Source organism: Pezoporus flaviventris, unplaced genomic scaffold (assembly GCF_033815535.1).
Source record: "Pezoporus flaviventris isolate CSIRO_AGI_PZ_B2104156 unplaced genomic scaffold, CSIRO_AGI_Pfla_v1 ptg000096l, whole genome shotgun sequence".
Classification (NCBI taxonomy): domain Eukaryota; kingdom Metazoa; phylum Chordata; class Aves; order Psittaciformes; family Psittacidae; genus Pezoporus; species Pezoporus flaviventris.
In genome coordinates this window covers 1,250,825-1,278,514 of record NW_026892644.1, presented here as the reverse complement: position 1 = coordinate 1,278,514, position 27,690 = coordinate 1,250,825, and the positions used below count along the sequence as shown (strand labels likewise).

At 40.5% G+C, this 27,690-nt stretch overlaps 1 protein-coding gene across 2 annotated transcripts in view; it reads left to right on the top strand.

The window, feature by feature from the left end:
• Nucleotides 1–27,690, top strand: part of LOC133281107 (potassium voltage-gated channel subfamily KQT member 1-like) — a 467,184-nt gene that overhangs the window by 368,444 nt on the left and 71,050 nt on the right. The gene's annotated exons all lie outside the window — the stretch shown is intronic.

Sequence of the window (27,690 nt, the reverse complement as noted above, 5' to 3'; positions counted from 1 at the left end):
CTACCAATCTAGCTAGGAGTCTTTACTGAATGGAGGCCAAAGAGACTCTCAAGTATTTGCCATAGTTATATAAACCAGAATATTACAGATAAGTGGCTAGCGGTGAGATCAGTCCATTCCATATGAGGTACCTGTTTCTATTCTGTTCAGTTAACCAAGTACTAAATTAAATAAAAATTAAAAAAAAAAACAAACAAACAAAAACAACCAAATAAAAAAAACCCTACAAACAAAAATAAAGCCTCACCTTATGTAGTCCAGATTGTATGAGTAAAAGTCATCCAGCAGACACTGGAAACTGCCAGAACAACCCAAAATTCAATTTTGAACTTACTGCTTAAAATGCCGAGAAAGCCCCAGAGGAGAAAGAGGAAGATCTTTCTTCAGTCTGTATCTATATTGTAGGTAAGGGCTGATATGGGGCTTTTAAGTTATTTGCTCAGAATGGGATTCTGTCTAAAAATGTTAGAAAAAGAAAACAATGAAGCTATAAAATAGCATATTCAAAACTGATAAAAGGTAATGCTTTTCCACAGGGTGTGTAATTAGACTACAGGATTTGTGGTTGCAGGGGGCTGCTGAGGTGAGAATTTAGCACTATTCAAAGAAGCGTTTAGCAGATATATGTGTTTAATCATAATTTCTGTAGACAGAATTAAAAAGTGAAAGGAACAGAAATCCCGTTTACCTTCTGCAACATTTCTGGAGCTTTCCTCAGGCAACTATGATGCTGAAGAGTGTTAAAGACAGACTAGGAGCTGTAAAATCTCTAAGGACCAATCTGTAAAGCGTACCTTACAGGGAAACCCCAAATACACTGTCTTGTACATGTGGAGAAGGAAGGATCAAATGCACCTGAGTTGTGATTAATGAAGTACAGCAAAGAATGAAATCACATCTGAGCTAAATCATAAGCTTTATTTAGAATATATTTCTGTTTTGATACTCTATGGTGACAAAGGGCTTGTGTTTAGAGGCAAAAGCACAGAGCAGAGGGAGGAAGTGGCTCCATCAGCATGAGCGTCTTCTTTAGCCGTGACTCACACCACCACTGAGCGAAGGCAGTGAGAAACCTGGAAGCAATGATCCCCTGCTTAACTGTCAGGTAACACAGCACTTCATAGGTTTGGACGCACACAGGTTTGGATTCCACCAGCTTTGCCTTCCCATTCTGCTGTCTTCCCTGCTCCTATACCTCACATGTAGTTTTAAAGTGTTTCTGGTAAAATCACTTGCTTTGGACCTGATCTTGCAAACTTTTGCTAGTGGGCATAATGGTCTTCCGAGTTAAACATTTGCTCTAGCAGGCTGCAGAGCTGGGGGTTGAATCCTAGGCTTGACTATGCACAGTAAGCTTCAGAGGTGCTCCACAAGGGTGCAGCAGCCTGCCTACATGCTGCTACTAATAGGACCTCAAAGGCCTCACAGCTCTTGGTTTACTGGGAGGGGGCTAGAGGGGCTTTGTTCTTCCTTCTTCCCAGTTAGCTTCTCCATTCTGCTTCCCATGTGCTTCACATTTTTCCAACACAGCACTATGGTTTTCTTCCAGCACCTCCATCCTATATGCCAGATTCAAGGAGCCAGAATGAAGCATCAGAGCTGGTGGGAACCACATGTACCTCTCCCCAGATGCAGCCCTGACCCAGGCTACCCCATATCTCCCTCCTGTCTGCCTGCTGCTTAGATAGAGGTTGTGCGCTGCTCTGGGCCTTGTTCTTTCTCCTTTTGTCTGGAAGGGATCATCAGCTGTCCTACAACCAGGAGTAATTGGGAGGGAAGAGTTTTCTTACTGTGAGTAAGGCTGGATGATACCTGGCCCTGTGCTAGTTTGTGTGAGATAACAGTGAGCTGTACAATATGGGGAGACACTGGACATAAAACGGTTTACACAAACTCCTATAAAGTCAGAAGAGTAGCTTCAGTGGAAAAAAGAGTCAATGCAATGGAACATCCCAAGAATAGAATATGAGATTTTTATGTTTTATAGTTCTAAGTAGCTCTGTGTCACAGCTACAGGACTTTTAGGAAACTACAACTTTTTCTTTCTTTTATTTCTTTCTTTTTTAACCTTGCTTGAGTATTGCGGCCAATAGCTTTCAATTAGCTTCTTTTACTGCTCCCATCAGTTGCTGGCACCTAAACAGAAGGATATTTAATTTTGCTGAAATGTGAATGGCAATTTGGTAGGAATGAAAAGTCAAAGTGAAGCAAAAGCTTTTCAGCCTCTGTCACATCGGCAGTACTTTATTGACTCAAGGTGTCTCTGCATTCAGCTGTCAAAATGGTACAATGGCTATTCTGATATTTCTTACACAAGCAAACACTGAGAACAATTTGCAAGGCTTTGGAAAATGCAGTGAGTGAGCAGGTAGGCTGACACACACACTAGAGGTATGCAGCCTTCTTCAAAGCCTCACTGTGCACCAGAGGGTTTGTGACTTCTTTAAAGAAAAGGGATGCCTTGAAATTGTCTTCTGCAGATGGTACTGAAAGACTTGATCATAAGTTCACTGCACTCAGTAGAGAGACTCCTACTGATTTCAGCATGCCCTGAATCAGCCCTGCTCCCAGTATCAGAAGCCCATTTTGAATGATGTCATCCCTCACAACGAAAATGTGATGGATTATATGGGGTGAGCTCAATTCAACCTATGACTACCTTCAAATATATGGTGTCTCTCACACCATGTCTTGAAACAAAAATCTCTACATGTACAGGCATGCTTCTTGGACCTCATCTATCCCTGTGAAAATAATAGTTTGAAAAACCTTCATGAGGTTTCATTAAGAGAGATTCTCACGTTAAGGGAATGTACGCCGGCAACAGCCAAGAAAAGGCGGAGGGGGGAAGACAGAGAATGGAGCAGAAGCAGAGAAATAAAAGGATGCTTATAAAAATTGGACAGAAGAGAAGCATTACTCAGTTTCAAATATCTCCCTTTTTAATCTATAATAAAGTTTTACAATAAAATAGTGCGGTGTTGAAGTTGAAAAATACCTTACATGACATGAAATTATTATATTTACAAGAATATGTATGTCATTAGCTTGAACACTATTTTCCTGTGTTTTTACCAATTTATAAGAACGGCAAGAGAGTAACTGATACTCTTGCCAGCTGAAACCAGGTGTGGGAGATCCATGAGTAATGAGAAAGTGTTTGGATTCATTTTGGAACTACACTACTAACTAAAAGACTACTCTTTAAAAATCTACAGTTTCTGAAGGAGAAATATCTTGCCATTATGCTGAAGCCTTTTAATAATCTTATCTTTGCCCCAAAGAAATATGATTAAACAGTGAATTATAAAGTGAATGACTATCACTGAGAACTTTTTTTTTTGCAAGGCTGCAAAAATCAATAGCATTTCTGCATATGCACTTTAGAAAGAACCCTTTTTAAGCAACTAAATTTGCACTCTATCATTCAGGTTTTCTTTCATGGAGGAGAAAAGTTATTTAAAATTATTAGAGTGGCCAAAATATTTTTTTTTTATTATTCCCTTGATTTCTGTGGAATTTTACCAAGAATTGAATATTTCTTGGAAAACCCCAAAACTTGATTAGGAGAGATTATAATGAAATTAATAATAACAGTATAATGATGCATACAGAAAACTTCTGATGCTGTTGCAACAAAAGCCCCTTCATATCTCTTTGTAAAGAGCCTTTAAAATTGGGTGTAAATGGAGCTGTAGTGCGAACAAGAATCAGAATTACGGTTTACAATACCTCATATCCCACTTGAGCGTTCTGAGTAACTTTGTGAATTGCCTGGAAACGCTGGCTCAGCTGTACAAATAACAGGAAGAATCATCAGAATAAGATGAATAAGAGGGAGACTATAAAGCCAGACATGTGAGAAGAACTGAAGTTTTATTTTTAGTTTTTTAGCTGTAAAGTTTTATTTCACAAGCCACTTTCTTTAAACGGGCTTGGCACACCTTTTGCAAATGATGGCTGTGTGCGCAGCCCAGAACCTTTTCAGAGCAATGAATGAGGTAGGTATTCAGGGTCTATTTTTAGTAACCATGCACTCAGAGACAAGAATGTGTTGGGGTTTTTTTACCTTTGGTACATTTGAAGCCTCTTCTTTCATCCCAAAATATGGGATATTTGCATTTATTGTACTGTATTTTCTTGCCGAAAGGTACATATTCTTTAAAGTAATAAAGAGTCCAGGTAAAAATGTGAAATAAAGCATTTATAATTTCTTCAGAAATAGTTGCTGGACAGTATAAATAGGCCTGTGATCTGTGTTGCACCTTCCTAAAATCCCAAGGGGTTCTTCTGTTCTTGAAACATCTCTTGTTTTCCCCAGGAAACCATTAACATCTCCCCTTGCTTCAAGGAAGTGTCTTCAACATCTTCCCCTCTCATTGCTCCCAGTGCTTCACGTCACAGTGGCCACAGTCTCAGTGTGGAAGGCGGGGTGTCGCAGTCTACTTCAGAAGTGCTAATACCTGTGTTGGATTTTCTCACTCTAGACTGGTGCAGACTTTTTCCTGAGCATAGCAATTCATCAGTCCCACTGTCTAAATGTACTGACATGGAGGAGTCAGCAAGACACTGAAATGTAGATGTGGTACATGGTAGTAACAGGCACTCCTGCTTGCCTGGGAGAAACACTGGCTCCTCTCCAAGAGCTGGAGGATTTGTACTTAACCTCCAGGAAAAGACCTGCTTGCAACCATTCTCATGTTTCATACAAAGAAGTGGTTCCACATGTTACAAATCAGGCATAGTGCGCTGCAGCTCCTAGCATCTTAGTATTATCTTCACATAAACCACTTACCACTTAGATGGGCAAGAAGGCCTAGCCTTAACTGTAGTGATGGCAAAAAGTTGCACGACACACACTGTTCCTGGTTGGTGCCTACGGCGACAGCTTGCAGTGTAATGTGCAGGTCAATTTGGGCTACCCGTGTACGTGGCCGTCAAGTTTTGCCGTTGTTTGCAGCAAGTGGAAATCTCAGCGCTACTAATCTTTGAGCCAAGCTTCCAGAACTTGGCCCCCCCTCCACAATTCGGCTGTAAATTAATTTTTCTATCCAAACCACTAGCCAAGCAGGGCATTGTTCAGGTCTTGAACTTGGTCCCTGGCACAGCTCCCTAGGCTGTGAGAAGAAAAAGTGCATATTGCTCCTCTCAAGCTTCCTCTGAACTTCAGAACATTTCCAGATGGATGGAGGGCTGCCACAGTGCAGCATGGAGAGATTGTGTGTGAGAAGAGGACTCTGGAGTCCTCTCCACCACCCCAAAAGACATGGCTGGCTTTAGCCCTGACTGTTCCAGCTTTTTGAGGAGGGCAACCTTACATGAGTCTTACTTATGGAGGTTTGTTTTGTTTGATTTGTAATTTGTCCTGTGTCAAATCAAATAGATGTGTCTTCCAAAGCTGGGCTAGCAGCTCTCTAAAACTTTCTAATGATTTGCATGGCAATTATTAGCAAGAGGCTGTGAGTAACTGCACATGTTCCTGCCTTCTCTGCCTGCTGTGATAAACTTGAGGACTGTACAGTTCAAACATGAAGGTTTAGGAAAAGCTGGGTGACCTATACATGCAGTGGGCAAATCCTAGTCTGCCTTCAGATATTCCCTGTTGTACTTGGATGCATCTAGAACCCTAGGCTTCACATTTGGATCTTCCTGGGCAGCCTCAGAATCCACCCTGAATACATGAGCACCAAGCTGTCTAAAATACAGCTAATTTAACAGGATAGCATTTACAGAATAGAGGGCTTTAGCAGGATGCTTGCTGAATTTTTCTGGAAGCTAGCTAAATCACATTTAATTCATGAGTTCTAGCTTCTCTATAAAGTAAATTTCCTGTTCTTTATTTCTTTGATGTAACAAAATGGGATAGATCCTCAATTGCTAATAACTGTTCCCGCTTCACTCATTTTAGTGGAGCTTAAATGGCTTACCCTAGCTGAAAATCTGGCTTGCTGGTCTCTGACTTGTACATATTTTGCTGAATTTCCTCTTTCCTTTCCACTTCTACACTTTTTCCTTCTAGACACATTTTCCATCACTCTGTGTCCTTCTCTTTCAGTTTTTTAAAACAACCTTCAGTACTTTCTTGTTTTCCCTTCCAGTCTCTCTCTCCCAACAGCTTTCTTATTCTTTTAACTCTTCCCATTGCTTGTGGAGGGAGCCCAGAGTCTCTCTGGTGCATAGAAAAATATCAGGAGAGAGTCTGATGCAAAAAGGGCTTTATGAATCACATAGTGTATGCAGGTGACATCATTACACAAGAAAACTTGGTTTTATACTTATATCCAGCATCTTGTAAAACCTTGGAAATATAACATAAAAAATTACTTAGTGTGTCATTCAGGGCTAGTGGACAAGCTGATCTGTGGGACATGACTCTCTAGCACATGAGTCTGTTCAGATACCCTTATGAACCAGCCACCCAGCATTATACTTTCCACTCCTGTGAACATACTTACTCGGTACACCCCATATACCCCATATGGGTTTACTTCTTGAAGTCCCCCTTGATTCAGATTCAATAGTATGACATAGATAAATGTAAGAAAGCACAAGGCTAATGCAAAAGTAAGATAGAGTGTCTCTCTCTCAGGCTTTCAAAGCCTTAATCTGAATTGGAAAAAATACCTAAGTATGCATGCAATTTTACTTACTTGAGAAATCCCACTAAAATCAATAAAATTAGTTGCACAAGTGAAGTCACACCATGCTGTTTGGCAGCAACAGACAGTGCTGGTGGAGCACCTGGCCTTTTAATAAGAAAATTGAAGAATGAAATTGTCAGGAATGTGATGGCTGAGAATTTTGATCTGTTGAAGAACCGTAATACTTCACCCAATGATTCCAGGGAAGACATGTATGTTTTCTCCCTAAAACTTTTACACAACTAAAAGAAACAAGAGGCTAAAATCCGCCAGATATTGCTTTAATCCTTGTATTTGCTTGCAATGCTTGTCCATTTGTCTTTGTTAAACTATGGAGCTTGGACTGGCTTTTGTACAATGATGCTTTTGCCCTGGTGGAATAAACACAAAAAACCAAAACTATCATTTTTGCCCCCTCTCTGACAGTAAATTAGTTCCGTGTCTAATCCTGGTTAGTCGGTTGTTTCCTAGTCAGGAAAGTCAGGGCTCAAGAGAGCTGCCTTAGTGTCATGGCTTGTTCCGAGCATTGGTTTTCCCCACGCTTTTACTTCTCATCTTGAAATGACATTACACTCAACACTTCTCAGCATCCCATGGCCGAAGTCTCTGCATGCCCTTATAAACCTTTATAAAAGCAATTGTAACAGTGGCCGTACAAGGCAGTATTTTGCCTTTTTGTTTTTCTCCTTGGCTTTCCTCAGAAGCTGGAAGGGAGAAGGAAAGAGTAGAGCCATCTTGCGATGGCAGAGAGTTTTATTTCCTACTTCCCATTGCTGTTCCTTTTTGTCATATCCAGGGCTCTGCTGATCACCATATCCAGACTTAAGATACGATTTTCCCCGGGATCAGATTGACAGAAGCTTCTGGCTGATGTTTTGTTCTTGCTCTTGATTTTCTTGTTTTGCTGTTTTTGATCTGGGGTCACTCCCCTCTTTCTACATGACAGGGATGGGTTTGTCTGTTGATATCAGTTGTACTTCTCTCAACATTTCTTCTTTGAGACTCCAGAGGTCTTGAGCAACGATAACTTTTCATCTTTCCTATTTTCCATCTGTGGCACACAGTTTAATCCCCTGCGTACTTAAAGTGCTATGGTCCCACTTTTGTCTTTGAGCTTAATATACTGGTGTCCGGGTGAAACTTAATGGGCTGTGCTACACAGAAGGTCAGAGTAGATGATCTAGTTGTCCCTCCTGGCCTCCAATTTTATGAAGCCTGCCTAACTGATATTATGCCATAAATCAGGAGAAACAAATGAAATGAGAGACCACAGTCTCTCCTCCACACACACACACCTGCTGACCATAAAAACTGGGGAGAGCAGGGTTGAGTGATGAAGGGATACAGCAGCTTTTACACAGAGGTTGCCAGTTCACATCCAGCCGTGGATGACTGAAAGTTTTTACTGACTGGAGGGCTTGTAGCAGGCTATATGGAATGAGTTTGGTGGCCTCCATCAATTTCCCCGTAAGTGTAAAAAACACAACACCCTTTTGATAGCTCCCATAAACTGGCATAAGATCTTCATTTTAGAAATTTTGTTCATATCAGACTAGGGGTACATTGGCTGAACAGTGATTTTCCTTATGTTGTCGACTGGTTTGAGGGACAAACAAGGGTATTCTGTTTTCAGAAGTACCAGCTTCCCAGGAACCACAAATCCTTACTGAAGTGTGCTGAGCCACAATGTCATACAGAGAACACAATAAACAGAACTCCAAAGCACCTTGTCATGTTATCTTCAAGTTCTTAATTCCCTTTTTTTTGAATATATAAAACTTTCACAATGAAAAATAGCCTCATGGATATTTTTCCCTGAAAAATGCTGATAAATAATATATAATAATGTATAGTAATCTATAATAATAATAATAATAATAATGATGATAAATAATGGAAACAAGCCCACAACAATTATTTTACTTTTTAGGCTGACTTAAAAGTTTAGAAATTCCACAGTCAATTTCCCACCAGGAAAAAAGTAGAGCTTTGTTCATGCTTCTGCCCTGGAACAGTCAGCTAGTCCATGCAACTTATTTAAGAGCCTGAAGTAACTGTATAAAAACAGAGTCACTCACTTTCCAGTTGACGTTCATAGGACGTATGTAGTCACCAAGATAATTCATCCATCCCATTGTCTCTAGCTTTTTCATGTGGCCCAAGAGCCCCTAACTTTTTACATACCAAGCAAGACATCACAGGTCCATGGGAATACTGACAGGCCTCCAGCTCATTCCCTGGATATTTCCAAGCACATTTAAGAGTAAAAGCTGACAGAATAAACTATTCTGTTCTGACCTGTTTTGACTGTTCTCTTTTCTAAGGATTCTTTGGAAGAAATGGGAACGCTGAACATGTCTCTAGAAGCAGACAGACATAGGTGTGAATATCTTGATACAGCAGGCAAGATGGGTGAAGGAGCTTCTGAAGAGGCCTTCACCTACAGTTAAAAGAAGCTCTGAGGCCAAAATGCTTAGTCAGTCAAGTTGGTCCACACATCTAGTGAACAGGTCATTTTTAGGGATACAAATATACTGTAATTAAGTTTTCAACATGCAACCACAACTATCCTCATTTCTTAGTTCAGGAGCTCATCCTCCAACATTCTGCCTGAGCTGAAATCCCCAAGGGGAATTTCTGGATGGTGGTTTCTCAGAGCAGCTTCAAATAAATTTCAGTAGAGTAGCCATCCCCTATCTGTGATAATAGGCTATTACCACTTAGTATTTTAGATTTGGAAAAGGCCACTTCCTAATTTGCTAAAACTTGTGTAATCTTGGACAGGAAGAATGTTCTAAACAGACCTGTATGGTTCATGAACAAAAGCAGTTCCACAAAATATTTGTACTTACATTTCTGCATCACGGTCACTGACTGTAGCTAATAATAGGCATATGTTATTTTACCTATTCAAAGTACAGTACAGAAATTAATTCACAAAGATGCAACTCAGTAATTCCCCAGGTATTTTTTGTGTCTGTTCAGTAATAGAATAAGCCATTAGAATGGAATAGAATCATAGAATTGTTAGGGTTGGAAAGGACCTTAAGATCATCTAGTTCCAACCCCCCTGCCATTAATTACATTAATTAATTTTTCTTATCAATCACTCTGTGAATCACAGAGATAACAGAAGCTGAATGCAACAACACTGCAATCTATGGCCAAGTGTGTCCTCAGCAGAAGTTTAATTCTTCAGGCTCATAAGAGGTTTCAGCTATATATTGCACAGCTCCCAGACTGCACAGTCTGCCTCAGAAAGACTTCAGGGGGCATGCGGGTAGAAGCAGATAACTGTGTTCTGTCAAACCTCTCCTTCCCCTACCCCCGATGGCTCTGCCTCTGAACCTCCATCGTTGCACAGGCACTTACTGGCAGCACGAGCGCAGGGCTCACAATAGGTAGTTCAGCCCTGGCATGCTGCAGATGTGCGCATGTGGCTCACAGGTGCTCAGCTTTATGTCAGCTCACCAGCCAGCTGCAGCCAAATCTGCCTATTGTCTCTCAGCACAGCTGGCGAGGGTCGGGAGAGAAGCATGTCGCTGGCAGTTGTTGCCCCGGGAAGAGGAAGGGGGTAATTCTGCCATTAATCCTCACCAACCGGCTCACCCCTCGGAGCCACCTAACCCCCTGCCCGCGCAGCAGTGCTGGAACAAGAGAGGCTCTGCAACCCATGGCGCTTTTGCGCCCGTCTCGGGTGGTAGGTGATGACTTTATGGGCACAGGTGCCATTGTGGTGCTGAGCGTTTCCCCACAGAACACCTGCTGCAGGGCCCTGACGGCCCTGTGATATATACGCAAACATGAATCTCATTGACCAAGGGTTGAACTCTAGTAAAAATCCCTTTATGGCCTTCTTTGTGGCCATTGCCATGAATCCAAATTTCTTTTCCCTCTTTTTTTTTTTTTAAACTTTTGCTCTGGCAAACAGATCCCAAACAGCAAAACAAATGCTTTTCTCTCCTCCTGAATCCCATCTTCCAGCTCATGCAGTGTGAAAAGCCACACTGAGGGAAACCATAAAGTGTCAGTTTAACAGGCCTGTATTTGAGAAGAGCATATTGTGGCAATAGACACTGGAGACATGCATTGGAAAGAGCTCATAAAGTCTAAATGTAAACTTGAGACAGGGAAAAACAATTTAAAAATCAACATTTCTAGTACACCTGAATTTCCACTTTCATCCCTAATACTCACCAAAAGCCTCATTTAAGCTAGGAAACAAATAGATTTTCTTCTCTCTTTCTCTTTTTTATTAAAAGGACAAATCATAAGGAAAAAAAAATCTGTAAACTAGCTTCTCAAAACAATTTGACTGATTTTCAAACCCCAGTCACCTATTACTTCATTCCTCTAATTAGAACCAAATGAACTTTGCCAGCCTTTCTTCCTGTAAGAATTAAAACATTAATGAAATTAGGAGAAATGTTAAATACTGCTACCAGTAAGATGACTTTGTTGTTATACATATCTTTCCCCAACAAAACATGTTTTATAAAGACACCGAAGTTCCCACAGTTTTTGATGGGCTTTTTGTCTCCACACAATGCTACTTATCTGTGGGTTATATTTCTTACTTGCAGTACAGACTCTGCCACGGAAGGCACACTGTTCTTGCTGTATCCATGAATAAACAGGCAGGCACACGCTTGTAAAGCCACTATGACAAGTTAATGCACAAACAGCCCTCAGGCTTGCACCTCCCATTTCCAAAACGAGCAGTACTTGCTTATTTTCATTGTTCACATGCAGATGATTCCATAGTATTCAGAGTCCTTTATGTCTACTTAGCCTTTTCTCTCAGTTCTTCTGGGACTTAAAAAATTGCACTTTGTAAGACAGTGTGATGCACCCTTCTGTCAGAGTAGAGATGCTTCATTTGTTATGTTCATTTTATGAGAGGACAGTCTGTAAGCATTTCCAGTGTGAACTGGCTGCTTGTGAAAAGTTAACAGCTTGAAAACCGAATTCATCTCCTTATTTACAGAACTGGTCAAACATATGCAGTGTCAGCAAAGATAACAAGTGTCTGTACAAGTGTCTGACCAAGGAGAGTTTCTTATGGATGACAATTTCACAGGGGCTGTTGACAAAGGCATTTATTTTACAAACTCACTTTCTTTTCAAGCACCCTAGCACTCCTGTGTATGCACGGGATACATACTCCAAGAATTCTCTCTTAAATTCCTTGTAGTAAACTCCACTTAAGAATTCATATCTTAAGGGGGTTTATGGCAGCATGAGAACTTAGTGTTTCATATGCTCAGTGCTGTTGTGCTGTTATGGCAGTTGCTGCTATTAGAGCATGGTGAAGAGAAGTCAGAAAAGGCACAGGTCCTGTGGAGGGAATAGCACCTCTGTAAGCCTCTCTGCTCAAATATTCCCCAGTTCTGTACTGGAGAAAGGATGCAGCCATTGTTCCCACACAGTAACCTGCAGGCTGAGGTTGCAGCCAGAACAGAGGATTGAATTTGTTGCATACCCACAACTGCCTCCTCAAATCCAGAGGACTGCAGGGCTGTGCAGTGACGAGATGGGAGCAGTGAAAGAATTTTTCAGCAGAAGATTCTTTTTCTTGACAAAACACTGACTTATCATAAACATGATCTTTTCTTGGAATTTATCACTGGCGGCAGCTTTAATGGGGAAGATTTTGCCAAGTCCAGGGAAGGATTTCTGCTTAAAAGAGCACTATCTGCCCCAGAAGGGGTGGCACAGGCATCTCTGGGTTACTCCCTGTGCAGCAGGAGCCTTGTGCCAGGGGAGGGTGAAACTGGTGCAGCATTTCACTGAGGTGTGGAAGGCTCACATTCAAGTTCTTGCTCCAAAGAAGATGTGATTTCATTTACAAAGAACTTTTACCATCTGGGTTACTATCACTGAACAAAAAAGTTGTTAAGAATTCTTAACAATGAATATAACAAGTGAGTGTATAACTGATTCAACAAAGGAGTTTTGCATAGAGTTTACATTTTGACAGCTCTGAAAAATCCAGCTGTTCAGAGCTCAGACATATTAATAATTTCTTCACATCCTTTAATTTGTAGTTCCCAGAAACTACAAAGGAGGCTCAATACCAATACAAAAGTCAGGCTGTTATTTTGGACAATGAATTAATGTAATCTATATTTAGGATGGTGTATGTGTATAGTAATATGTATGTGTATAATGCTTTAAACAACACAAGGAGTCAGTAAAGCGGATGCAGTTATGTCTAAAATGTAATCAGCTAACTTTAAGCTACATTTGTGACCTCAAGCTACATTTGTGACTTCATCCAAGAATCACTCTTCCTTTAGCATGCTTTTGCAGTTGCTGCTCCCTGAACTTTGTGCTGCTGCTGCTCCATTTGCATCTGTGAGTGGGGCAGCATTAAGGACAGCTTGGATGTCTCTGTACCTGTGGTCGTATCTCTGCAATGGGAGCATGCCATCAGGGCAGTTCCTGGTTTGAGCAGCTCACAGCCTGTTACAAAGGTGTGGAATATTACCAACATCCAAACGTCAATGTCAGAAAAGAGAAGAAAATATTTTTGATATTGTGTGACAGCCTTTCTTCTGTATTGCTGCTGAGCGTGATACTGGACAAATGTCTCCTGACAGCTTCCTCGCCTTCTCCATCTGTGCAGTGACAGTGAAAGTACCTTCCCCCAAAGCAATCACAATCTTTAATTCGTACGGTGTAAAAAAGACCATCCCAGAACTATCTAAGAAATTGCACTGATGGGTTAATTATGTGTGCCACTGGGTGACCCAGGAGTACAGTATCTCAGTGACAGTGAGGAAGGAATGAAGATGCCAGTGCTCTTCCAAGCAAATCTTAACCCATAGAGGCTTACCAAACCCTCGCTCTAGTGTTTTAGCTTTTCCTTAGCTCTGGTTTGGATTCATTTCCCTGAAACATCTCTAAACTGTGTAGGACCTTCTGCAACTCAACGTTTTTTCTATGCTATCACTTTAATTAGTACAATGGGTTGCCAGTTTGCTGTGTAGTGACTAATTCTAATAAGTTGATCAGAGGCCGGTTAGAATTGCCTCTCGGTGCCAGATCTCGAGTCCAGCAGCAACCCTGGGTTACTTGTTTGCTCGTTTTTGCACCCTGAATGTAGCATAACAAGACAGAGCCAAGAAGTGCAAGGGGAGCTCTACCATCCTATATCACCCCAGGGTCCTCAGTAGCTGTAGTTATCAGGAAATTATGTCAGTGTGTGTACTAAATGCCTAGGTTAATTTGGCACCTTTAAAAACTAAATAAATAAAATAAAACAACTGTGAAAATACCTTTAAGAATTTTGCCTTGGGTAAAGGCCAACATGAAGTCAGTTGGCAGAGTCAGAAGGTCCCATGGTGATTGCTCTTGCCATGGGATTGCTCTTCACAAAGTCTGTTGGCACCATATGGCTCCTGTGTTTGACAGATAGTAAATCCAGCCACAAACAGAGTTTTGGAGAAATTAAAACTGTTCATGAATCCACTTAAATTTAGGAATCTTTCCCAGCAAAAAGTAATGATGGAAGGGTTTTGATATTATCAAGAAAAAGCAGTTCAACATGTTTAAAAATGGAAATATGTTGCTTATGGAAAGCTGAAATGTTTCATCAATCCTGAAATGAAACTTTCTTTTACTCCAAGATGACCTTTGGAAAAAAATCAGCCCATATTTCATTAAAAGTGAGGGAAGAAGGGCTTTAAAGGGATAAACAACCCAAACCAAAATGATCCATTTCAAGTTAACCCAAAAGAAAATTTTAAAGTTCCTCTATATCATTATAAAATTCATAAAATCTCAATATTTTTCAGATTGCACTCCCCACCTCAGATTGCTCCCTGTGAGATATATACAGATATCTCCAGAGTATTTTTCAAGACCCTTCTACCTTCCCTTGCACAGCTTCCTTCACGAATCCAGTTCTTCGCTCACCACCCCACCAGCAATCCTGTGCTGACACTGTTTGTTCAGTTATGTATTTAAAAGCAGAGCAAGCTGTCAGTTTGCTGGCGCTCTTTGAAGACACCCACAGACAGAGGCTGACTGAACCTACTCCCTGGGGATGATGCAAGTCAGCAGACTTCGTTGTTAAGCTGCTGGGAGGTTCAAGTGAGGCTACCCATGGAAAAAGGACAAAAAAAAAAAAAAAGGAGAAAGAAAGAAAGAAAGAAAGTTAGATCAGAACTGAGGCCACGTAAAGTCAGACTGGAAACACTTCAGACAACTGCTGGAAAGTAAACAAAGAAAAAAGAAGAGAAAAAAGTCTCACTGTTGGAAGCTATACCTGGGGCACTCGGCCACAGTCCTGATGGATGTGTGCAGATCATACTGTAGGCTGATTATCTAGCATAAAAGATAGTGAATTTTTCAGGTGTTTCTCACTGAGAGACAGGCACTGGAGGCCAGCAACACTCAACTGTTGCATAAAGTGCATTTTCCTGAAGGCAGGGGAGTGTCAGGCTGCAAAGCTTTAGCAGTACCAGGGAGGCCTGTGATCTTTGAATAAGCTCTATCTACAGGCATGGAAAATTACTGCTGTGTGCTCAGTGAGGACATGGAACAGTGGAGAAGCAGCCCACGAAACCCAGCTAACATGGTGGCTCTGTTCCTGTGCAGCTTTGTTGAGATTTTGTGCAGAGCCTGCACACCCTGGTAAATGGAAGAGCTATTGCTATGTGCAAATGCTACTCGTCTGCTATGTGTGCTCATGGCTCTTAAGGGTTCTCAGGCCAGGTTGTTCCTCATAATGCTGCTATTATAATTTTAAATGTCACCAACACTGCCTTGGAAGCAAAATGTATCCATTAAGAACCATTCATAAAAATCCATGTGTATGGATCATGAAAGTAATATTTCAGCTGCAGGCTAAAATTTCCCTGATAAACTACATCTCTAAAAATAACACTTCTTTCCACCGTATCCTATTATAAAAATTAAGACTGCAGTTCCACAGGAACTGCTCTTTAGCCCTATTTCTGCCTAGCTGCCTCCATCAGAATAGGAGCTCAGTGTTTAAAAACAGCAATATGCAGTAGCAATCATTATATTCTTCCTGGGTCATTGCTTGTCTGTGAAAATGTGGCCTATTCAGAGCGAGAGAAATCTGAAAAAAAAAAAAAAAAGAAAGAAAAACATAAAACCAACTTATTATGTTTTGGATTTTTTTTTTTTGCTTTTAATTCAGGAGCTTCTTTGTGGAAGGACCAATTCCAGCTTTAGCTCCTGTGAAAACTTCATATCTAGCATTAGCAGATCTCCTGTTATTGGTAGGAAGTCTGCAAAAAGCGAGGAAGGTGGTCTGCATGTGGGGAAGTCAGTCCCTCATGGCTGTGGCAGAGAAGGTGCTCCAGAAGTCCCAAGGAAAGCTGTCAATAGGATGGAGGCTTAGAGGGAAAACAAAGGGAATGAAACGTCAGGATGGCGTGTATCCTGGTGCCCTGTGTTATGAAGCTGATAAATAGGTCTGTCTTGTCATAAACTGATCTTTCAGTGGTGTCTGGCTTTCTTCCCAGATAATACAAGGAGTTTCAGAAAACAACAAAGCCAACATGGAAACCAACAACAAGGTGCTTAGCTAACAGTGAAACTGGTTGTTATCATTGTTATGGGTATTTGATCATGAAGTAAAACTTCTGATATCACAGAGATAGAATCAAAGAATCACAGAACACTTTGGGTCAGAAGGGACCTTCAAAGATCACCTAGTTCAACCCACCCACCATGGGCAGGGACATCTTCTGTTAAACTGGGTTGCTTAAAGCCCGGAACAAACCTGGCCTTGAACCAGGATGCCCTATTATGTGGATGCCCATAATGGGGCATCCACAACTTCTCTGGCAAACCTGTGCCAGAGCTTCATCACCTTCATCATCCTTATGTCCAATTTAAACCTGCCCTCTTTCAGTTTAAAACCATTGTCCCTTTTCCTATCACTACAGGCCCTGGTAAAATGTCTTTCTCCATCTCTCTTATAAGGCTTCTTTATATATTGAAAAGCCACACTAAGGTCTCTCAGCTCTCTCAGCCTGTCTTCATAGGAGAGGTGCTCCAGCCCTCTTAGCATCTCTGTAGCCCTCCTCTGGACTCACTCTAACAGCTCTACATCCTTCTTGTGTTGAGGGCCACCCTAATCAGCATCTTCTGTACCAGGCTAATGGTTAACTGCTACAACAATTCAGTCACTGGCTGGATCTGGTGCGTAGTGTGTGTATAGGTGTATGTATTAGATGAGAGTGGCCCTGTGGTATTATAGCTGGAGTGCCTGACACCTCGTTGGACCCAAGACTCGGAAGTCCCAGGAGAGACTGTGCTCTCTCCTTCTAACTCCAGCACCTCCTTCCTGGTGGTGCACAACCTGATGCCTCCCCTGTTACATGGCCCTGTGCAGCAGCCACATCATCTGTCTCATGGTATGGCACCTTGCACAGGATTTGAGAGTCTGACCATTCCTTTAGTTCACTTCTGCTTGGGCATTTGGTGTACCCATAGCTGAGGCAGAGGCACAAAGCACCAGGGTGGCAGAAACTCTGCCATGATGCACTCCTTGCCAAGCTGTCAAACTACAGCCCTTGCTGTTGTAGATACTGGCAGTGATCCTATGCTAGTGCTTGCCAGAGGCTTGTGAATGGTTGTCAAAGAATGAGGATGCCCTTCAAGATCAGCAGATTTATGATCTGGGAAGTCAAGTCAGATAAAACTTGTGCATTTCTCTGCCACAGCTGCACTGCCTCCTTTCTCTCCCATCAGTTTTGCAACTGCAGCCCAAACACAGTGTCATCCTTCTTTCTCCTCTCCTTTGGCAGACATTTCCACTCTTGAGGGGTGCAGTTAAGTATGGTGCAACTTTTTCCTTGGGGACTGAGGTTTTTGAGTGCAAAGTGAAGAATGTCCCCATGGAAATTTATCTTGGAGCTGTTACTCTGGATAATCTGCTCCCAAATATCTTCTCATTCAAAAAGTATAAAGAATGTGCACAAGTTTTGGAAACAAGACTTTAGGGGTTTTTTGTGGTACTATTAACTTCTAGCTTTCAGTATCATCAACTACAGCATGGAAAAGATACTTTCAGTGCTATAAATTAAAACCTAAAAAACCTTGTGTTTATTGAAAAAGTAAGGATGCCTGCCAAAAGGGCTTTCTCTCTTGAGAATACTGAAGGTCTTAAAGTACATCTGCATGTTATCCTCACTGGGTCTGACAAGTGAAAATAATCATGGGACATAAATACCTTTGTTTTGTCATATCATGTCAAGGTCTGAGAGATCTTTGGATCATTTACATGTTTAAGAATAGAGGCTGGCAAGTTAAAGACCAGTATGTCTTCCAGCCTGGAGACAAGCTAGGTTTTCAACTGCAGCATGAAGATCCTTCTTGGCTGAAGCATTAATAGCAAGTGCTGTAAAATAGGGCATCCTACTTTAAGAATACCCTAGCAAAGCAGGGTAGACAAAGGTAAGAGTACTCTTCACTTGAAAACCAGTTTGGCATTTTGTCTGAACACCGCTGTTCCAGAAACAAATAAATTCCAGATTGTGCAGTGAATGTTTTCTATGTTTACTTAGCTGAGGAAGAGGCATGCGTGAAAGAGAGGGAGAGTTACTTCCATACACCAGCATTCCCTGCTGGCTAGAAAGAAAACAGCAAGTGCAATGGCCTGCCAAAGGAGTTTCCAAGAAACAAGACAGCTGTAAATCCTGTCTGCAGGGCAGGTATCAAGAATGACTAAATATAAAAAAAATCTCACCACATATAAGGGAAGTTTAAAAAATTATTCTCTTGGTGTAGTGATTTATTTATTCACCCCAGATTCAAGATGTGCTCAAGGCCCAGAAACAGATTTGGAAACAAAACTTGAATGTCCGAAGCTCCCAAGTGGTTTGAGCTGAGATTTGTACCACTTGCCAAACTCACATCTAGATTTTGGCTTTACTCCTTCCCCATCACTCTTCCAAATTTTCAAATACAGAATAAGGATTTGAGCGCATTCCTTTCTAGAGTTTCTGATTTCCCTCCTGCATCAGGGTTAAAATGAGTGTAGCTCCATCAACTTTTTAGCTAATGTTGCTGGTATCAGAGAATGGACTCCCAGGTTTGGATTCGTGCCCTTGCTTTTAAGCAAGATGTGTAAGAACTCCAAAATGTGTATAAGTCAGAATATATACTCATTTACCCTGATAGACATAGGCTAGTATCTAGCATCTGAATAAGGAAAGCATGTATACTAAACAGAAATTTTCAAGTGTATGTTATGACCTAAAGCACCCCAAGCTGAGAGTCTGTCTTTTCCCATCCATTTCATCCCTTGAACATCTTGCCTGAATAGGACTTTCAGGGTGCAGTCTGTCCAGCACACGGTGCCCGTATGCTTTAACACTTGGCCTTCAAACTGAAAAGGGGGGAGTGTCCTGTCCTAATTTTGAAATTATACTGTCTAATGTCTTCTGAAAACACACATCACCTCTAACACTTTATCCATTCACTGAGCACTTGGCAGGATTTTTGCACCTTCATTCCTCTCTGACTGGGGGCTCTGTGAAATGCATTAAAGCTCAAAGTCTTCTGAAAAGACTTTCTTCCATTTAATAATATTTCTTTTAATATCCAAGTGAAGCAGCATGTAAGCATTTTGATAAATTCTTAAAAGAAAAACCAAAAACAACAGGCTTGGAAAGGTATTCTGGGCATTGTATTTGGGCTACCCTCACATCTGTTCAGTATAACTGAACTTTTACATCCCCAAAGAACTCTTGTTAGGGTTGGAGGCAAAGAAGTATTTCTGAGCAGTTTCCTTTTTTTTTTATTTCACTGTGCATGGTGTCCTCCAGGTGCGCAGGTCTGAAGGTCCCTTTTTTGGAAAAAGTAAGCAGCAAACCCAAGAAATTATGCCAGTCCTTGTGTATGTTTCACAGGTGGTTTCCAAATATTGTCATGGTGGTTGGGAAGCAACAAAAGTTGAGACTGTTTTCAGTTTGTTCAATGTTGTATATTCATTTTTCTAGCTGTTGAGTAAATTTGCTCTGAAGAAATTGATCCTTTACTGCTTAAGCTGTATCATCATTACTTCATATCCAGGTCAATATGCTAACATCAGCAGACAAAAGTTCTCTTTATTTGACAGCTATTACGCATGCACACTGAAGTTCAAGTATACAGTATGTGCTATTTACTGTTATGCTCAAATCTATATATATGTGGCTTTGTGTGTGTGTACATTATATATTTTTGGATGTGATATATAAAATTTTAAAATATGATTCAGGCTGAAAAGAATAGAAGTGGATTTCATGATTGCTCAAGTTCAGTTTAACTCATGCTTGAGGTGTGTTATCTGTTGTATTTTCATGCAGCAATTCCTCTAACCCTGGATTGTCTTCTCCCTAAAAATAAATATTCGGAAGGTATTTTATAGCCCTAATGTTCAGTTCAGACCCCAATTTAAATACAGGTTTGCTTCAGAAAACTCACCAAGCCATACTGTGTTTGGATATCAAAGTTTCACCAGATCTCTTAAGGATTTGATCTAATCATTTTACTTTCTGTGAAGGATATTGATTGTAGGGAGTCTCCAGAAAGATTTGTTTATTTATTTATTTATACTCAGTACAGTGTTTGTAGGATCTGAGAAACTGGTAGCTTGGTCTTGCAAAAAGAAAGATTCAGTGCAATGTAAGTGCAGACTAAGGAGAAAAGGACTCAACAAGATATTTTGGGACTTAAGGATATCTTTTGTTGAAAGAAAACTTCTGTAAGTTCATACCTGCAGCCTGATTTTTTCTCTTTGGTATACAGTCAGTGGAGGAACTCCACAATATGAAGATGTTGTCAGTCCAAGGAGATTCAGGGTCACTCTTGCAGTTGGTTCTTTGGGCGTTTCCCACATGAAACTGAGAGTGAGACTGTCTGACAGCAGTAAAATAACAGGAGTCCTCCTTCTTTCTGCAAAGCTGGAACATCATGTGGACTAACAATCTCCAGTCATTTCATTTCAGAAATATAGCCACGGCATCATGGACCATAAATTACACAAGGTTCACAAATCTGAATGAACCTTCTCTTCCAGCCTTGCTTAAATAACTGCCTTCAATTATTCTTTCTTCCTATATAGGTAATAATTGAATTTTCCTGGTGTTTGGGTTTATGTAATAATAAACAAAAAGCAACTAAGATGGCGGACAAACATCTCCTTCCAGCTACAACTGTTCCAAACCAAAGAGATTACTGCCTCTGGCTACTTTTCCTTGCTCCCATTACCACAAATCTTGGCCCATTCCTACATGCAGCTATGCTGCTCTGATGAGTACTTTCCAGCTACCTGAAGATTAATAAAGAGATATGCTGTGGTGGGGCAGTCATGAGAATTTAAGAGAATGCAGAACTTAATATGCTGCATCCAGTGGAAGATGGATAAAGGCTGAGCATAGCTGAGCCTTTTGCCTTTTCCTCCACTAAGTAGCTTTGAGGTTCTTTGGGCTGCTACAGAAGCATTGCATAGTGGATGCCAACATGTATGTTTGTTTTCAGATGTGTAGATGCCAATTTGTGTGTCAGTTTTCAGATGTGTGTACTCATTTTCACTAGCCTGCTAGCAAGAATCAAAACTTCAAGTATAAATGTTTTCAAGTGATCACCACATGTTCTGTATATTTTTTTTCATAATGTCATCAAATTGATGAACTAAGCAAGCTGGCATAAGCAATCTAAGCTACTGTCATGACTGAGGACAGGGTGAGTGGAAAGACTTGGAGACTAAAGACTTGGAGACTAAAGGCTTGGAGACTTGGAAAAAGCCTTCATCAAGGCTCTGCCAATGGTCATAAACTGGATTCTGCATGTTGTTTGCATGTGTAAGAAGAGATGGTCTCTGTCCCACACAGTTTACAGCTTGGCAGTCATCTTTAGCAGTTTCTACCAATAAGCCTATTTAACACCATAGAAGAGAAAACCCATTGTGTGGTTGTCAGGGGTCTCCTCCCTCAAGAAACACTTTTTTCTTTTTTTAAATGTAATTTAATGCACTCCAAACCCAAATATTTGTTCTTTGAATGCATCCTCATGAGCCAGGAATAAACATCTCAGAGTGATTAATGGCAGTCCATGTGGGTGTGGATTTGCTGTGGGCATGCACATGCACACCCACAGGCTCGCACACCCACATTCGCACAAGCATTTGCAAATGGTAATTGTTTGCATATTTAGTTGTAGAATTTTTTGGCATTTGGACATTCTGCTAATTTTTCGAACTGCAGATACATTTGGGTCAGATTAGCAGAAGCAGCCAAGGAGTCATATCACTCTCTCAGCCCAGAGACATCTGTTCTTACATTTGCTAGGAGCAGAAGTGAAACAGAATTACATGCTTCTGTGCAGTGAGCATCCAACATAAAATCATCTTACCAGCAAGCCTATAGTTAACATAGCAGGGACAGCTTAGGTCAAGAGCTAGATGGATTACTGGGTCTGAGAAGTTCAGAGTGGTGGGAAGCAAATCCAGGGAGTAGTGATTGCTTGTTAGTCCCTCATTTTTTTGGGCATTCAATTCAGCTGCAAACGCATAAGTATGTTCTATTCACATTGCAGCATGAGTCATTTGCAAAATGACTAAAATTTCCAGTAATTTTTCAAAATGATTGTTTCAGCCAGCCATTCAGTAAAATTACCGCTCCATTGATTTCTCAAGATTTGGCATTATTTTTCTACATACGTATTTCTACAGAACCATACAGTCACTTATTTCCACACTTGAGACTATTTTGTAAAATTATTTAAATTGTCAGTCATTTCTCAAAATGGACACATATCCCACATTATAACTGTGGAATATATTATGGGACCTTTAAGGCTATTAGGGGGATTATTACATACTTATTATGGACGCATCAACAAGGTATTTCAGGGTACTCCAGTTACTGGAAAATAAACCTTCTCTCTGAATTCTTGTCCATAAGCACAAGCAGCTCCTTTTTAGTTTTAGGTGCAAAACAGCTTCCTGAACTGGTCTGCCACATATGGCATCCCATCAAAATGCTTTGCAGTGCTGTAGAGGTTGGATCCCTGAGGACACTTCCCTGGAAACGGAAGTTCAGACCTGCATGAATGGGCCAGATATTCCCTGTGCCCCTACTTATTGTCATAGACCCAAATATTTTCTCCAGAGAAGACTGTTACCCTACTCAGGATGACCTTAATGACTCTTCTTGATGACTCAGGAGACCTTGACATGGTCTCTCACGGATGATTTTACCGCTCCTAGCAATACTGTGTTGTCATGCCAAATGTTACAAGAAGACTCCAGTAGTAATACTAGCTTTTTCATAAATGCTCCAGTTCTTGAGAATGTAATATGGTTGTGCTAGGACAGCTTTCAACTTTGTAACATTTTTTGTAATACTGGGAACAATTCTGGTGCCTCAGATTGCCTATGATGCTAGACAGTCACAAAGGCCTGAAATTTTTAGTCACTGATTTCATAATATGATTATACCTTTACTTATGTGTGTATACAGATAAGTCTACACAGGGTTTTCACAGACACCCAAATTACGAGTCTGAACAGAAGATTGCCCTGGCCAAGTACCGAGCAAGTCTCCTTTACCGTCAATTAACAAAATGGGCAAGTGAAGTAATTTAATATATATTTAATTCAACTAGTAATATTTTCATCTAAACTATGCTGTGGTGTTTTTGCTTCTTTCTAACTCTCCAGAGTGTTAAAGGGAAAGGGGGAAGGAGACGTTATTTTATGCCTACTGAGCAAGCATAATTATTAGCAGTTTTGCTTTTTCTGTTCAGTATGTTTGCAGCATGGTGGTGTGAGTTGCAGAGGTTCTTACTGCTGTGGCTTTTGTCTGTAAGAAGGGAAGGTTGTCTAGAGCTGTACATATGTGTCAGTCTGAAAAAGAGAAAATCATAGACTCATAGTATGGTTTGGGTTGGAAGGGACCCTCGTGTAGTTCCAACCTCAATGATATGGGCAGGGACACCTTCCACCCTTCCACTAGACCATGTTGCTCAAATCCTGATCTTTAAAGAGCAATGCAAAAGCAAATGTGTATTGCAGATTGCTTTGTAGTGGGAGAGAGAGCTAAATTACCTTTTCAAATGCAAAGTTGGGTCAAAGTTGGATGCAGCCAATGGCAGCCTCCTCCCTTTCAGCTCTCAAAGTAAGGGCTCTGAAGCAACTCAGTAGTGATAGGTGGTTTGGTCTCCCCCTATTTTTCCCCATTCCACAACCTCCCCTACCAGTCTGTTCATAGGCAGATGACCTTTCTGTGTTGCTTTACACACACAGCATTAGTGATTTAGACCCAGTGTGCAATTAGTTATGTAACAGGCTCTAGATAGCCCTGCCTGAGCACCATCAGACACACATTTGTCCAATTAAGACAAGCCAATACTCAGTGCTGGATTAAACACCTGAGAGTGGTGAGTTTTTCTTACAGACTTAATTCGATTTCTACAGGTATGTGGACCTTTTCCATCAACTTAAATGGGATTTTAATCAAGCCTTAAATAGGTGGGAAAATGTCATCTTCTGTGAAAACATGTGCCTTAACACTCAGGTCATGCAAATATTTCCATACAAAGATGTGCTTCAGACATGTAAACTCTGTCCATTGCAGTTATTTCAGTAGGCAGTTCCAGATCTTGTCACATAAACACATGCAGGACGGGGGCTCTTGTGATGCTCAACAGGAGCTGCTTGCTTGTATACCTGCTATTAGTTGCTATTTTTCACAGATTCAATGAGCCACTTTCATTTCATTTCACTTGAAATAATAAACAAATTGTGCATTGGATTTTCTTTCAGTTTGGAAATGAAGCAAATTTTGCTTCTTTTGTTTTTTTCAACACTAACTGGGCATTAAAACTGAACTGTCCCTAAGCATACAAATATTGAAAAAAAAATTAAAGAAAAACTAATTCCTTAAGGAAATACATCTTTCTGCAGTTGTCAGCAGATACATTAGGTTTTCTGTGGCAGCAGAAGGATCATCTATCCCCATAAGTTGAAATTTCATTGCCTTATCCTTTTCCTTCTTTTGACAGGATCTTTTCCTATTGAAACAATTGGAAAATTTTCCTTTTACTTTCCTGAGCTCTGTATCTGTCAGCGTTGTCCCCCTGTGACTGTGAGGATGGTTTGAAGTCTGTCAAAGTGATATACTGCAGGTTGAATTGAGAAAGATGCCATATGTTATTTGGCTAGAGTAGGTTATTGTCTTACAATAGTTTAAAAGAGTTATTATGGGGTTTTCCCCTGATGTTAGTTAAAGAAGAAACAGTGTTTGTTAGAGACAAGCCTTTGCCAACATATACTTTCTAAACCATATAAAGGTCACATGGTTTTATCTTATTCCCATTGAACATATTTTTTCAAAACCAAGACAAGAGCATCCTGACAGTGGAGTACATAGCTCAGAGTAATTGTCCTAGCGCCCTTTGTGTCTTGGTGCACTCCTCAACAAGCATTGACAGATGTTGCAAGTAGTTGTCATGAAGGTAAGAAAGGGGGACTGGTTCAACAACGTGAGAGTAAATCTCATGTATTTTCACTACATAAAATAATCAGAAGCAAACACCATACACAGCTTCTCTTACATATTTTCAAAGTGGAATCACTGAAGGATTGCCACGGTTACGTAGCTGAAGGTTTATCTTTTGACGCAATGGATAATACACATGAAAAGTCCAGCAACTAGGCTTCAAATTATAGAGTATTATTATATTGGTGGTGATAAATCCCTAGTAACTTCAGTTTAGGACAGCCCTTTGGGAACTGTGGAGACATCAGGCTCCTCTGTACATAGATGGCAGACTGAGAAAGAGATCCTTGGGTTTCACTAATTCTTGCTGATATAATTGACTTGCACCATTGGAGCTTTTAGGTTATTTATTTCATTTCACACAGACTTGGGCTGCAATATGCAAATCCCTTCCATAGTACAGACAAGATCTTCTGTCAGTGAGTCTACTTTTCTGTTTATCTGCTCTTTCTCTGCATTACATAAAGGATAGATAGAGTGAATATCCCCTTAATATGATAGGCATATAAAATCAAAGTGCTAATGAGACTTGTTCTCTTTTGTGAGCAGTGGCAACAAAGGCTAGAAATTTTGGATTGTTTAGCATTTTATAGGTGGCAGTCTTTTGTTGCTACAAAATTATTCAAGGTGCCCAGAACTGTGACTGTGAAGAGCTTCTGCTGACAGGGTAATAAAATAGTAGATTGAGTTCAGAGTCAGTAAATGCAAAATAACACATAATAAGAGGAGAAAAAAACCCTAAAGATTCTGGGAAGTGCCTGCATGGAGTTCTTTTCTACAGTTTTATATAAAAGCTATCTTAGGCCAGCCATGAAAAAGGCATTTGGGAATTACTGGGAGATAAATTAAAAGCAAAGAGAAGTTATATTGCATTATACTGTAATATAAATCCCAGTTCTAGAAAGGCTTTGATAGAACTAGAACGAAAGTCTACCTGGGGAGCAGGAATGGTCAAAAGCATGGGAGGTTTCTGTACAACTTTAGACTGAGTAGACTAGGAAGACTTTTCTACCTGGAAAAGGGGCAATGGAGAGGGTACATCAGATCAAACATAATACATGGAAGAAGAAGGAGCAATGGCCATTCCTTTCATCCAATTGCACAAGAAATAAAGGTCAGCAAATAAAAACAGCAGTTTTCCAGTTTGCTAGAGCAACTTTGCCCTTAACAAAAGCAGGGAAATGTTTGATACTTTTTTTCTCTGACAAAACTGATTTAGCAAAAAATCATGGCTTTGTTGTCTCAACTATTGCCAAATTTGACCCAGATCTGGAGATAAATGCTGTTGGAAAGAAGTGCAAAGATATAATACCTATATAGATTTATAAAGCTGAAAAAAGAAAATCTGAGGCTTACCAAATAACTTAGCAGTTTGAGCATTCCTTTGCTGTAGGCAAGACGTTGATGGTCTTTGTGTGGTGAGGCTCATAGGCAGCAATTCCTTCTATACTCTGCATCTGGCAAAGAGAAGGGGAGTTTGTGACAGTGGTGACAATGACCATGATACACAAATAAAGATGGTTTAAGACAGCTGCATCACTCTTTCAACTCTAGACCTTTCTTTTTTCTTTTTTTTTTTTCCCCAAATTTAGGGAAAGATGGAAGCCCTCCTCCTCCTGTTAAGATCAATTGCAGAAGAACTATGTTATTTTTATTATATATGTATTCTTTTAGACTTAAAATGGTAAATGCTCCTGTACCAAGGCCAGAGCTATCTAGTTTTATTTCTCAAGGACTCTCAGACAGTAGCAAAGCCTTCTGCCTTCCTTGTACATGCCAGTAGACAAGTGTCGATGAGCCCAGTACAGTGGAAAACCCATGAGCCAAACCAGCTGCAAACAGTGGCATCGCAAATATTTGTAAGCCCTTCTCTGGGGGCCCAACAATCACTTAGCCTTGCAGTCTCAAGCAACAAGGATAAGTTTCAATCACAAAAAAAAACTCATGACCTGCTCATTTATTTAGTAAAAATAGTATTCAAGTTCCTGGTTTTATGATTACACTGAAATTTAGAAATAAACATCTAGGGAAGTGTCACAAAAGGAGAGTCTTGGCACCACAGGAGCATATGCCTTGGATTTTGTTATTTTCATTTGATGTTGCAAAGAGTTCCAGAGAATATGTGGGAACGCAATCCGTGCAAGATTTTTCATTAGTTAAACCTGACTCTAGAGCTACCTAAGTCTTTCTAAAACTAAAGGTGTTTTAATAATTTAATTCCTGTTGAGTTGGTGAGTGGTGAGGCAATGGAACAGGCTGTCCGAGGAAGTTGTGGATGCCCCATCCCTGGCAGTGTTCAAGGCCAGGTTGGATGGGGATTTGAGCAACCTGGTCTACTGGAAGGTGTCCCTGCCCATGGTGGGGGGTTGGAACTAGATGATCTTAAGATCCTTTCCAACTCAAATCAGTCTATGATTTTATGAATTTCAAGGTCTCCCTAAAATCCTTATACAATGAAGTTGAAAGAGCAGAAGGAAAAATATTTTATTCTTCCAGTAAAGGAACTAGAGGTTTATTGA